Below are 13,728 nucleotides of genomic sequence, written 5' to 3'. Positions count from 1 at the left end.
AGTATTTGTGTATAGCTCTTTTTGTCTTTAGTCTTACAATATACAGTTAAATACTGTTTTCCAAAGTTACTTAGCCTAGTTCTTTCCCTTTCTTCCTCCATCCTCTTCAATGTGGTTCACATTTGTTACTGTTAACATTCTGTTTTGGATTTCATTCCCACACATACTGGTTGACTTCAATTATTTCTTAGAAGGAGAGCATATGAAACATTCCTATGGTTCTAAGTATCAAATTTATTGTAGAACTGACATCTTTACAATATCAAGTCTTCCCACCCATAAACATGATATATCTCTCCATTTATAGAAATCTTATTTCTCTCAGAAATGTTTTGAAGTTTTCAGCATATAGGGCTTACACATCTTCTGTCAGATTCATCTCTAAGTATTTCATATTTTTGGGTGATATGATAAATGATATTGTTTTTTTAATTTCCAATTACTTGTTGCTAGTATATAGAAAGACAATTGATTTTTGTATATTGATCACATACTCTATAACTTTGCTAAACTCCTTTCTTAAATACAGCTTTAGTAGCATCCTAAAAATGTTGATATGCTTTCATTTTCATTCAATACAAAATATTTCCTAATTTTCCTTTTGATTTCTTCTCCGACCAATGGGTTATTTGGAAGAGTTATTTAGTTACCAAATATTTGGGAATTTTTCAAAGATCTGTTATGATTTCTAATTTAATTCCACTGTGGCGAGGGAATAAACTTCATATGACTTGAATATTTTTAAATTTATTGAGGTTTATTTTATGGCTCTGAATATGGTCTATCTTGGTAAATATTCTGTGTACACGAGAAAGGAAAGTTGATGGGTTAAGTGTAATATAAATGGCAATTAGTTCAGGTTGGTTGAAGTGTTGTTCAAGTGTTCTATATCCTTATTGATTTTCTGTGTGTTATTTTCAGTATTAAGAGCAGTGTATGGACATCTATAATTGTGTATTTATCCTTGCAGTTCTATCAAATTTTGCTTCATGCACTTTGAAGGTCTATTATTAGGTACATAAACATTTAGAACTGTTATGTCCTCTTGATGAACTGATCCCTTTATTATTCCCTAGTAATATCATTTGCTCTAAATACTACTTTGTCTGATAATAATATAACCACTCAGCTTTCTTTTCTTTTTATTGTGGCAGAAAAAGCACATAAAATTCACCCTCCCAACAATTTCCAATAGTACAGTACTGTTAACAATACTGTTAACCACATGTACACTATTGTGCAACAGATCCCCAGAACCCCTCACTCCATCCTGCATGACCAAAACTCTATATCCACCAAACAACTTAGTCCTCCCCCAGTCTCTAACAACCACCGTGTATTTTTCTGTTTGACTACTTTAGATACCTCACATAATCGGAAATATATAGTCACCTTTTTGTGACTTGTTTATTTCCCTTTCCATGTCCTTAAGATTCATACATGTTATAGCATATAACAGGATTTCCTTTTTTTAAGGCTGAATAATATTCCATTGTATATACATAATGTATTGTTTTTATCTGTTTACCTGTCAAATGATGCTTAGGTTGTTTTCTCACGACGCTTCATCCTTCTAGCACATTGTTGTATATCACTAACCAGGGAAGCTCAATTGAGCTTCAGCATTCAGAGTTTTTATTGGTGTTTTATCATGTAGGCATAATCGATTGAATCATTGGCCAAGTTACTGAATTCAATCTCTAGGCCCCCTCCCCTTGAAGGAGTTGAGGTCGTATCACCTGGCTAAAAGCCCCAACTTCAGTCACATGGTTGGCCTTTCTGGCATGGCAAGTCCCCATCCTGAAATTATCCAGGGCCCACCATGGAAAATGAAGACATTCCGATCATTTAGGAAATTCCAAGGGTTTAAAAGCTCTGTCCTAAGAACCTGGGACAAAGACTTGAAAAATTCTTTGTTATAAAACACCCTTCCTTCCATCTATATGTATGTTAAGCTGCTTGAAGTTGTCCCACAGCTCACCAATGATCTTTACCCATCTTTTTTTTATTCTCAACATATTTTTTCTGGTTTCTTGGGCCATTTATTATGAATTTTAATTTCTTATACATTATATTTGTACTTATCTATGGGTACATGTGAAGTTTTGTTACCTACATAGAATGTGTAATGATCAAGTCAGGGTATTTAGAGTATCCATTACCTGAATATTTATTATTTCTATGTGTTGGGTACATTTCAGGTCTTTTCTTCCAGCTGTTTTGAAAAATACAATACATTGTTGTAAACTATTGTCACCCTACTCTGCTATCAAATGTTAGAACTTATTCCTTCTATCTAACTGTATATTTGTACCCATTAATGGACCTCTCTTGACCCCCCCTCCCATCCATACATTCTTCCTGGTCTCTGGCAATCATGCCACTCTTTACCTCCATGTGATTTCCTTTTTTAGCTCCCTCATGTGAGTGAGAACATCTGATATTTGTCTTTTTTCACTTAACATAATGACCTCCAATTCCATCCATGTTGCTGCAAATGACATTACATTCTTTTTTATGGCCAAATAGTATTCTATCATGTATATATACATATATCTTACGTATATGTACATATACAGATATAAGATATATAGATATACATATAGATCTATATATATCCATAAAAATATGGATATATTTATCCATTCATCTGTTGATGGGAATTTAAGATGATTCTATATCTTTGATATTGTGAATAGTGCCACAATAAACATGGGAGTATAGGTATCCCTTTGATATACTGATTTCTTTTTCTTTGGATAAATAAATACCCAATACGGGGATGGCTAGATCATATAGTAGATCTATTTTTAGTTTTTAGAGAAATCTCCAAACTGTTTTCCATAGTGGCTGTACTAATAATTTACATTCCCACCTACAATGCAGAGGAGTTTCCTTTCTCCATATCCTTGTCAACATTTGTTATTTTTTGTCTTTTTGGTAATAGCCATTCTAACTGGAGTAAGATGATATCTCACTGTGGTTTCCCTGATGATAGGTGATGTTGACCATTTTTTTTTCTTTTTTTTTTTTTGAGACAGAGTCTCGCTTTGTTGCCCAGGCTAGAATGAGTGCCGTGGCGTCAGCCTAGCTCACAGCAACCTCAGACTCCTCGGCTTAAGCGATCCTATTGCCTCAGCCTCCCGAGTAGCTGGGACTACAGGCATGCGCCACTATGCCCGGCTAATTTTTCCTATATAGATTTTTAGTTGGCCATATAATTTCTTTCTATTTTTAGTAAGGATGGGGTCTCGCTCTTGCTCAGGCTGGTCTCGAACTCCTGATCTTGAGCAATCCACCCACCTCGGCCTCCCAGAGTGCTAGGATTACAGGCGTGAGCCACCGCGCCTGGCCTTGACCATTTTTTCATACATCTGTTGGCCATCTGTATGTCTTCCTTTGAAAAAAGTTTATACACATCTCTTTATTTATTTTGCACTGTTATTAACTATAGTCACAATGTTATACATACTCTGAAATTTTTCTTTTTTTCTTGCTTTTCCTTTTTTAAAAAATAGACTTGGTACAGAGAGTGGATGGTACAGCAACTTTTAATATATGCTCTGCCCACACAAGCATAGTTTCCCTCATTATCAATATCCCCCACTAGAGTGGTACATTAGTTATAATTGAAAACACATTGACACATCATTATCCAAAGTCTATAGTTGACATTAGGGTTCACTCGTGGTGTTGTACACTCTGTGGGTTTGATAGATGTATACCGATGCGTACCCACCATTATGGCATCACGGAGTAGTTTCACTGCCTTAAAATTTCTCTGTGCTTTGCTTATTCATCCTTCCTTCCCTGATAACCCCTGTCAACCACTCATCTTTTTACTGTCTCCATAGTTTTGCCTTTTCCAGAATGTTGCAGAGTTGAAATCATAAAATATGTAGCTACGTAGTTTGGAGATTAGATTCTTTTCTTTTTTTTCTTTCTCTTTTTTGTCTTTTTTTTTAAATTTTAAAATATTAGGGGGCTACAAATTTTTTGTTACATGGATAGCTTTTATAATTCTTTAGTCAGAGCTGTGTGCCCATCATCCAAATAGTGTTCATTGTACCTGTTAAGTAGGTTTTTACCCCTCTCTTACCCCCTTCTTGATTTCCAATGATTTTTACTTATTTTTGTGACCATGTGTGCCCATCAATTAGTCCCAAATTATTAGAGGGTACATGTGGTGTTTGTTTTTCCATTCTTGAGATACTTCACTTAGGATAATGGTCTCCAGTTTCATTCAAATTGCTGCAAGAGACGTTAATTCACTGTTTTGTGGCCGAGTAGTACTCCATGGTGTATATATACCACATTTTCTTTATCCATTCATGAATTGATGGGCACTTGGGTTGATTCCACATGTTTGCAATTGTGAATTGTGCTGCAATAAACATTCGAGTGCAGGTGTCTTTTTGATAAAATGTGATAAAATGACTTCTTTTCCTTTGGGAAGATACCTACTGGTAGGATTGCTGGATTGAATGGTAGGCCTACTTCTGTTTTTTTTTTTTAATTAATCATTTTTATTTCAGAATATTACAGGGGTACCAATGTTTACATTACATATATTGCCTTTGCACCACCCAAGTCAGAGCTACAAGAGTACTCATGCCCCAGACAGTGCACACTGCACCCATTAGGTGTAACTATACCTATCTCCTCCTCTCACCTCCCAGCTGCCTGACACCCAATGAATGTTACTTCCATATGTGCACATAAGTGTTGATCAATTAGTACCAATTCGATGGTGCTTGTTTTTCCATTCTTATGATACTTCACTTAGAAGAATGGGTCTACTTTTAGTTCTTTGAGGAATCTCCGTACTGTTTTCCATAGAGATTGTAATAATTTGCAGTCCCACCAACAGTGTATAAGCATTCCTTTCTCTCTGCATCTATGGTTTTGGACTTTTTAATAAAAGCCATTCTAACAACGTTAAGGTGATACCTCATTGTAGTTTTAAGTTGTATTTACTTGATGATTAGTGATGTTGAGCATTTTTTCATTTATTTGTTGGCCATTTGTCTATCTTCTTTTGAAATGCTTCTGCTCATGTCTTTTGTCCATTTTTTAATGAGGTTGTTTCTTTTTTTCTTACTGATTTGAGTTCTTTGTAGATTCTGGATATTAGCTCTTTATTGGATATACAGTTTATGAATATTTTCTCCCATTCTGTAAGTTCTGTTTGCTCTGTTGACTATTTCCTTAGCTGTACAGAAGCTTTTTAGTTTAATCAAACCCCATTTACTTATTTTTGTTGTTGCTGTAATTGCCATTAGGGTCTCAGTCATAAATTCTCTGCCTAAGCTGGTATCTACGAGAGTTTTTCCTACATTTTTTTCTAGAATTTTTATGGTTTCATGCCTTACATTTAAATCTGTTGTCCATCTTGAATTAATTTTTGTAAGTGGTGAGAGACAAGGGTTCTGTTTCATTCTTCTGCATGGGGCTATTCAATTTTCCCATGATCTTTTATTGAATAGGGCTTCTTTTCCCCAGTGTATGTTGTTGTCTGCTTTGTTGAAGATCAGTGGCTGTAGGTAGATGGTTTTACATGTGGGCTCTCTGTTCTGTTGCATTGGTCTATGTCTCTATTTTTATACCAGCACCGTGCTGTTTTCGTTATTATTGCCTTGTAATATGTTTTGAAGTCAGGTAATGTGAGGCCTCCAGCTTTGTTCTTTTTGCTCAAGATTGCTTTGGCTACTTGGGTCCTTTTTTGGTTCCATATAAATTTAAGGATTGATTTTTCTATTTCTGTGAAAAGTTACACTGGTATTTTGATAGGTATTACACTGAATCTGTAGATCAGTTTGGGCAGTATAGTCATTTTAGCAATATTAATTCTCTTGATCCATGAGCATTGGGTGTCTTTCCATTTTTTTGTGTCCTCTTCAGTTCCTTTCACCAGTGTTTTATAGTTTTCCTTGTAGAAATCTTTTACCTTCTCGGTTAAAGTTATTCCTAAGTGTCTCATTTTTTGGTAGCTATTGTACATGGGATTGCCTTTTTTTTTTTTTGAGACAGGATCTTGCTCTCTTGCTTGGGCTAGAGTACACTGATGTCACTGTAGCTCACTACAACCTCAAACTCCTGGGTTTGAGCAATCTTCCTGCCTCAGCCTCCCAAGTAGCTGGGACTACAGATACATGCCATGAAGCCTGGCTAATTTTCTTTATTTTTCATAGAGACAAGGTCCTGCTCTTGCTCAGGCTGGTCTCAAACTCCTGGCCTCAAGTGATCCTCCCACCTCAGCCTCCTAAACTGCTAGGATTACAGGCATGAGCCATCATGCCCAGCTGAGATTGCCTTCTTGATTTCTTTTTTGGCTATTTCATTATTGGTATAGAAATGCGACTGATTTCTGTATGTTGATTTTGTATCCTATAACATTACTGAATTTGTTTATCAGTTCTAGGAGTTTGTTTGGTGGAGTTTTTTGGGGTTTTCTAAATATAATATCATGTCATCTGCAAAGAAGGACAATTTGACTTTATCTTTTTCAATTTGGATGTTTTTTATTTCTTTCTCTTGCCTGACTGGTCTGGCTAGGATTTCTAGTACTAGCTGAATACAAGTGGTGAGAATGGGCACTTTGTCTTGTTCCTGTTCTTAGAGGAAAGGCTTTCAACTTTTTTCCATTTGGTATGATATTAGCTGTGAATTTGTCTGGGCCTTTATTGTATTGAGGTATGTTCCTTCTATGCCTAGTTTGCTGAGGGTTTTTATTATGAAAGAGTATTGAATTTTATAAGATGCTTTTTCTACATCTATTGAAATGACAATATGATTTTTGTCCTTCATTCTGTTGATGTCATGTTTCACATTTATTGATCTGTGTACACTGAACCATTCTCATATCCCTGGTAAAAATCCCACTTGATCATGGTGTATTATATTTCAGTGTTCTGTTGGATTCAGTTTTCTAGTATTTTGTTGAGGATTTTTGCATCTATGTTTATCAGGAATAGTGGCCTATAATTTCTTTTTTTATTGTGTGTCTGTCTGGTTTTGGTATCAGGGTAATACTGGCCTCATAGAATGAGTTAGGGAAAATTCTCCCCTCTTCAATTTTTGGGAATAGTTTGAAGAGGACTGGTATTAGTTCTTTATACGTTTGGTAGAATTTGGCAGTGAATCCATCTCGTCCTGAGCTTTTCTTTGTTTGGAGACTTTTTATTACTGATTTAATCTCATTACTCATTATTGGGTCTGTTCAGGTTTTGTATTTCTTCCTGATTCAATCTTGGTAGGTTGTATGTTTCCAGCAATTAATCCATTTCCTCTAGGTTTTCCAGTTTGTTAGTGTATAGTTGTTGATAATGGTCTCTGATGGTCTTTTGTGTTTCTGTCGTATCAGTTGTAATGTTTCCTTTTTCATTTCTAATTTTGTTTATTTGGGTCTTTTTTTCCCTTGGTTGATCTAGCTAGTAGTTTATCAATTTTATACTTTTGAGGAACCAATTTTTTGTTTTGCTGATTTTTTTAAGTCTCTATTCTAAGTCTGCTCTGATCTTTATTATTTCTTTTCTTCTGCTAATTTTTGGTTTGTTCTTGCTTTTCTTGTTTCTTGAGGTGCATTGTTATATTATTTATTTGAAATCCTTCTACTTTTTTCATGTAGGTATTTGTTGCTATAAAGTTCCTTCTTAGCACTGCTTTTGCTGTATCCCACAGGTTTTGGTATGTGATGTTTCCATTTTCATTTGTTTCAGGAAATTTTTTGATTTCCACCTTAATTTTTTCATTGACCCAATGGTACTTCAGAAGCATGTTGTTTAATTTCTGTGTATTTGTATAGTTTCCAAAGTTCTTGGTATTGATTTCTAGTTTTATTCCATTATGGTCTGAGAAGATACGTAATATGATTTTTTTTTTTTTGTAGACAAGAAAACCTTTTATTTTAAACCACAAATAGTCAGCAGGTGGCCACAAATATCCATGTTTCTTTAAAACCACATAAAACCTAGATACAAAAGCACCACTGATTATAGCTCTAGAAAAACTGCATGAAAAATTCAAATATATAGAATAAAAACACCACAGTATGCACAGGACTAAAATTTTAAAGCAAGTGTATGGAATGCTGAATCAATTTTACACACAGCTTCCAATATTAAATTGATATTTATTTTGTTGGAGGATGATGGAAATTTCCAAAAAGCATGACTATGAGAGGGTAAAACGTCCATCTTTATATATATTTCTATGCCAACTAGTAGAGTCCTAAAAAATTAGCATTTACAAAATACTTGGTAAAAATAGCTTTTAAAAGTTGTCCCAAGAGATACATAAAATCAACCCCAATTTTTCACGACAATTCATTCTCCCTTGTTATCTATAGATTCAGTTTTCTGTGCCTGCCTTTCCAGCTTCCTGCTTTTCCTCCTTCTTCCCTTTAGCACCTCTGTTAAGCTTTGTTCTAGGTTGTTTCTTAGCAGATGTTTTTCTTGGTTTAGGTTTGGGTTTTGGTGGAGCAGGTTTTGCTGATAATCTGGCAGATCATCTTGTGGGCTCCTGTTTAGTTACTTTGGATCCATCTTTGCCCTCTGTATTCTCTGGAGACTTTCTCTTTGGCATAATGACTATGTCGGTGCAGCAAAAAGTTAAGCAACAGGCGGGAACTGCTGGCACCACTGCTGGATGCTGCTTCTGCCCGATTTTGATTTTTTAAAATTTGCTGAGATTTGTTTTGTGGCCTAACATACGGTCTACCCTGGAGAATGTTCTATGTGCTGATGAGAAGAATGAGTATTTTGCAGTTGTTGGATAAAATGTTCTGTAAATGTCTATTAGATCCATTTACTTTAAAGTCCAGTTTAAATCCAATGCTTCTTTGTTTACTTTCTCTCTAGATGATCTGTCTAAAGCTGAGAGTTGGGCGTTGACGTCCCCCACTATTACTCTATTGGAGTATATCTCTCTTTAGATCTAGTAATATGTCCTTTGTAAATCTGGGTGCTTCAGTGCTGGGTGAATATATATTTAAAATTGTTATATCCTTTTACTGGATTGATCTCTTTATCATTATATCATGCCTTTCATTGTCTTTTAAAAATTGTTTTTGACTTAAGTTCTGTTTAAATCTGATATAATAAATTTTGCTACTCTTATTCACTTTTGGTTTCCATTTGTGTGGAGATAAAGATGGAAATCAAAAGATTATTTGAACTAAATCATAATGGGGACACAAGTTATCAAATTCTGTGGGATACAGCAAAAGCAGTCCTGAGAGGAAAACTCAGCCTTAAATGCCCACATTCAAAAGACAGAAAGAACACAAATAAACAATCTAATGAATTGTCTCAAGGAACTAGAAAAGGAAGAGGAAATCCATCCTAAACACAGTACAAGAAAAGAAATAACCAAGATCAGCGCACAACTAAACGAAATTGACAATAAAAGAACTATACAGAAGATTAACGAAACAAAAAGTTGGTTCTGTGAAAAGATAAACAAAACTGACAGGCCTCGGCCGGGCGTGGTAGCTCATGCCTGTAATCCTAGCACTCTAGGAGGCCAAAGCTGGAGGATCGCCTGAGCTCAGGAGTTTGAGACCAGCCTGAGCAAAAGCGAGACCCTGTCTCTACTAAAAAAAATAGAAAGAAATGATCTGGACAGCTAAAAATATATATAGAAAAAAATTAGCCGGGCATGGTGGTGCATGCCTGTAGTCCCAGCTGCTCGGGAGGCTGAGGCAGGAGGATGGCTTGAGCCCAGGAGTTTGAGGTTGCTGTGAGCTAGGCTGATGCCACGGCACTCTAGCCCAGGCAATGGAGCAAGACTCTGTCTCAAAAAAACAAACAAAAAAAAAAACAACAAAAAAAACAAAACGACAGGCCTCTTGCTAAATTAACCAGAAGCAGAAAAGAAAGGACTTTAATAAACTCAATCTGAAATGAAAAAGGAGAAATCACAACCTATATCACAGAAATACAAAATATCATCTTTGAATGCTAAAAAAACTCCATGCTCATAAACTTGAAAATGTGGAGGAAATGGACACAACCTCCTAGATTCAACCAGGAAGAAATAGAACTCCTGAACAAACCAATATCAAGCACTGAAGTTGAAGCAGCAATAAAAAATCTTATAATGATAAAAAGTTCTGGACCAGAAGGTCTCACACCCAGATTTTACCAAACTTACAAAGAACTGGTACCTATACTGCAGAAATTATTTCATAACATTGAGAAAGAAGGAATCCTTCCCAACGCATTCTATGAAGCCAATATCACCTTGATACCAAAGCCAAAAAAAGACACAACAAAAAAAGAAAACTATAGGCCAATATCCCTTACGAACACAGATGCAAAAAGTCTCAATAAAATCTTAGCAAACTGAATTCAACTGCACATCAAAAAAACAATTTACCATGACCAAGTGGGGTTCATCCCAGAAATGCAAGGATGGTTCAACATACACAAGTCTATAAATATAATTCACCACATAAATAGAAGCACAAAGAAAGATGATATGATCCTTTCAATAGACACAGAAAAAGCATCCAACAAAATTCAGCACCCTTGTATGATAAGAACTCTTAGCAAAATAGGCATAAATGAGACATACCTCAAAATTATTAAAGCCATATAAGACAAACCCCAGTCAACATCATATTGAATGGGGAAAAATTGAAAGCACTGCCACTTACAACTGGAACCAGACAAGGTTGCCCACCACCATCACTTCTATTCAACATAGTGCTGGAAGTCCTAGGAGAGCAATCAAACAAGAAGGAAATCAAGGGTATCCAAATGGGGGAAAGAAGAGGTCAAAGTATTGCTCTTTACTGATGATACAATCTTATATCTATAAGATCCCAAAGATTCAACCAAGAGACTCCTGGAATTGATAAATAAATTCAGTAAAGTCTCAGCTACAAAAATCAATGTATACAAATCAGTAGCTTTCATATACACCAATAACAGTCAAGCTGAGAATGAAATCAAAGATGCATTACCTTTCACAATAGCAACAAACAAAAGAAAATACCTAGTAATATATTTAACTAAGGAGGTGAAAGTCCTCTACAGGGATTACTACAAAACACTGAGGAAAGAAACTGCAGAGGATGTAAATAGATGGAAAAACATATCATGCTCAAGGATGGGCAGAATCAACATTGTTAAAATGTCTATACTACCCAAAGTGATTTACAGATTCAATGAAATCCCCATTAAAATACCAACTTTATTTTTTTGCAGACCCAGAAAAAATACTTCTATACTTCATATGGAACCAGAAAAGACCCCAAATAGCTAATATAACCTTACATTATAAGAACAAATCAGGAGGCATAACTTTACCAGACTTGAAGCTACGCTACAAGGCTATAGTAACCAAAACAGCATGGTACTGGCACAAAAACAGAGATAGAGATCTATGGATCAGAACAGAGAACCCAGATATGAATCCATTCTCATATTGCCATCTGATCTTAGACAATGCAGACAAAGACTGGGGTAAAGAATCTCTATTCAATAAATGGTGCTAGGAGAATTGGATAGTCACATGTAGAAGGCTGAAATAGTATCTGCACCTCTCACTACTCATAAAAATTAATTCATGATGGATAACAGACTTAAACCTAAGGCATGAAACTATAAGAAATCTAGAAGAAAATGTTGGAAAAACTCTTATAGACATTGGCCTAAGCAAAGAATTTATGAACAAGACACCAAAAGCAGTCACAGCAACAACAAAAATAAATAAATGGGACCTGATCAAATTAAAAAGCTTCTGCACAGCCAAGGACACAATCAATAGAGCAAATAAATAACCTTCAGAATGGAAGAAAACATTTGCATGCTATATATCCGATAAAGGGCTGATAACCAGAATCTACAAAGAATTCAAGCAAATCAGCAAGAAAAAAATCAAACAACCCCATTAAAAAGTGGACAAAGGACATGAACAGAAACTTTTCAATGGCCAGAAATATATGAAAAAATGCTCAATGTCTCTAATCATTAGGGAAATGCAAATCAAAACCACAATGAAATATCACCTAACTCCAGTGAGAATGGCTTTTATCAAAAAAAGTATGAAAACAACTTGTACACTGATGTGGGACTGCAAACTAGTACAACCTCTATGGAAAGTAGTATGGAGATACCTCAAAGAACTAAAAGTAGACCTATCGTTTGATCCAGCAATCCCACTACTAGGTATTTACCCAAAGGTAAAAAAGACATTTTAGAAAAAGACACTTGCACGTGAATGTTTATAGCAGCACAATTCACAATCACAAAGATGTGGAAACAACTCAAGTGCCCATTACTACATGAGTGAATTAATAAAATGTAGTATATGTGTAACATGGAGCACTACTCAGCCATAAGAAAAAATGCTGATCTAGTATCTTTTGTAATAACCTGGATGAAACTGGAGGTCATTATTCAAAGTGAAGTATCACAGAAATGGAAAAACAAACACCAGATGTACTCAATACTTAACTGGAAGTAATTGATCAATGCTTAGGTGCACATAGGGAAGTAAAACTCAAGGGAAATCAAGTAGGTGGGAGGGGAGAGGAGAGGATGAGTAAATTCACACCTAACAGGTACAATGCACACTAACTTGGTGAAGGGCATACTTATAACTTTGACTCAAACTGTACAAAAGCAAATTATGTAACCAAAACGTGTGTATCCCTATAATATTCTGAAAAAAAAAGAAAAGAAAGAAACATTCTACTAACTTACCCCATCCATCTTTAGCCACACTTCTTTCTAATAATTTATACTTTAAGGTCTTTTGCTCGTTACTTCTATAGTTAAACATAAATTTGATTAAAACATAATTAAAATTATATTACAATTTCTTTGTTGCCTTATTAGCTTTAGAAAATATCAATTGATTCTTTGCTAGGACAGATGAGGATTTAGCTCATTTATACTGTCCCACTTCACTCCTCTATCTCCATATTTGAGATTATGATGTTTCTTTCGTTCTTATGTTATCTTTGTAAACTGCAAATGATGTATTTACACATCTAGTTCCTTGATTTTCCTTTACATAGTATGATGATAATAGCATCCCTATCCTACTTTCTCTTCTCCCTCTCTTTCCCCTTCACATTTTATTAGCAATATTTGACTTCTATGTTGTCGTGGTTGTTTACATACTGTTCTGTAATCATAATAAAGTTTTCTATAGTTTATCCATAGAGTGATTTTAGATGTTATAAACTAAAATGTTTTATGATATTTTGGCTATATAAATACTGTTAGATGCTAGTTTAAGCAATCTACAAGGAATGCATTTCCTTTCTTATGTGTCCAGCATCATGTTCCTCGGGGCATTCAAAGGAGCATGTTCTCGGCATTGAGATTAGAAACTCTTTTCTAATTTTCCATCAGCTGTTTATAATCATGCCATATTTTAGTTTGCTTTGTGTTTAGATCACAAGTTTCTTTTACATTTTTCATGGAGTTTCTAATTTTTTAAAAACTTGATATATTATACCCTCCAGTGTCCTTATTCTTAAATATAACTATATTGCATGGAGTTGCTCCTTGCCTCCCTTCTCCCCCTTTATGGAGAACACCTGCCCTGAGAAATCCTACCAACCTTCTTCTCTCTTCTGGATTGGATGCTCTTCAGTTATTATCCTGGGATTGATCGTAATTGCTTCTTTGGATTGTCCTGGATCTCATACATTCCTCTTTATTGCTTTCCTGGTTTACTTATTTTGCTGCAGGACATACTCAAGTAATTCCC

At 35.2% G+C, this 13,728-nt stretch overlaps 1 protein-coding gene, 1 long non-coding RNA gene and 1 pseudogene across 7 annotated transcripts in view; 1 reads left to right on the top strand and 2 right to left on the bottom strand.

Moving 5' to 3' along the window:
- PPP2R3A (protein phosphatase 2 regulatory subunit B''alpha) overlaps positions 1-13,728 on the bottom strand; it is a 156,373-nt gene that overhangs the window by 62,575 nt on the left and 80,070 nt on the right. The gene's annotated exons all lie outside the window — the stretch shown is intronic.
- Positions 1-13,728, top strand: part of LOC123629340 — a 71,031-nt gene that overhangs the window by 52,046 nt on the left and 5,257 nt on the right. The gene's annotated exons all lie outside the window — the stretch shown is intronic.
- Positions 8,115-8,619, bottom strand: LOC123629324 (annotated as a pseudogene). The gene has a single exon (XR_006732020.1). The product of XR_006732020.1 is annotated as a high mobility group nucleosome-binding domain-containing protein 3-like (transcript).

Source organism: Lemur catta, chromosome 1 (genome assembly GCF_020740605.2).
Source record: "Lemur catta isolate mLemCat1 chromosome 1, mLemCat1.pri, whole genome shotgun sequence".
In the NCBI taxonomy this organism is placed as follows: Eukaryota; Metazoa; Chordata; class Mammalia; order Primates; family Lemuridae; genus Lemur; species Lemur catta.
The sequence above is the reverse complement of the archived record's forward strand: the minus strand, read 5'-3'. Positions and strand labels throughout refer to the sequence as shown.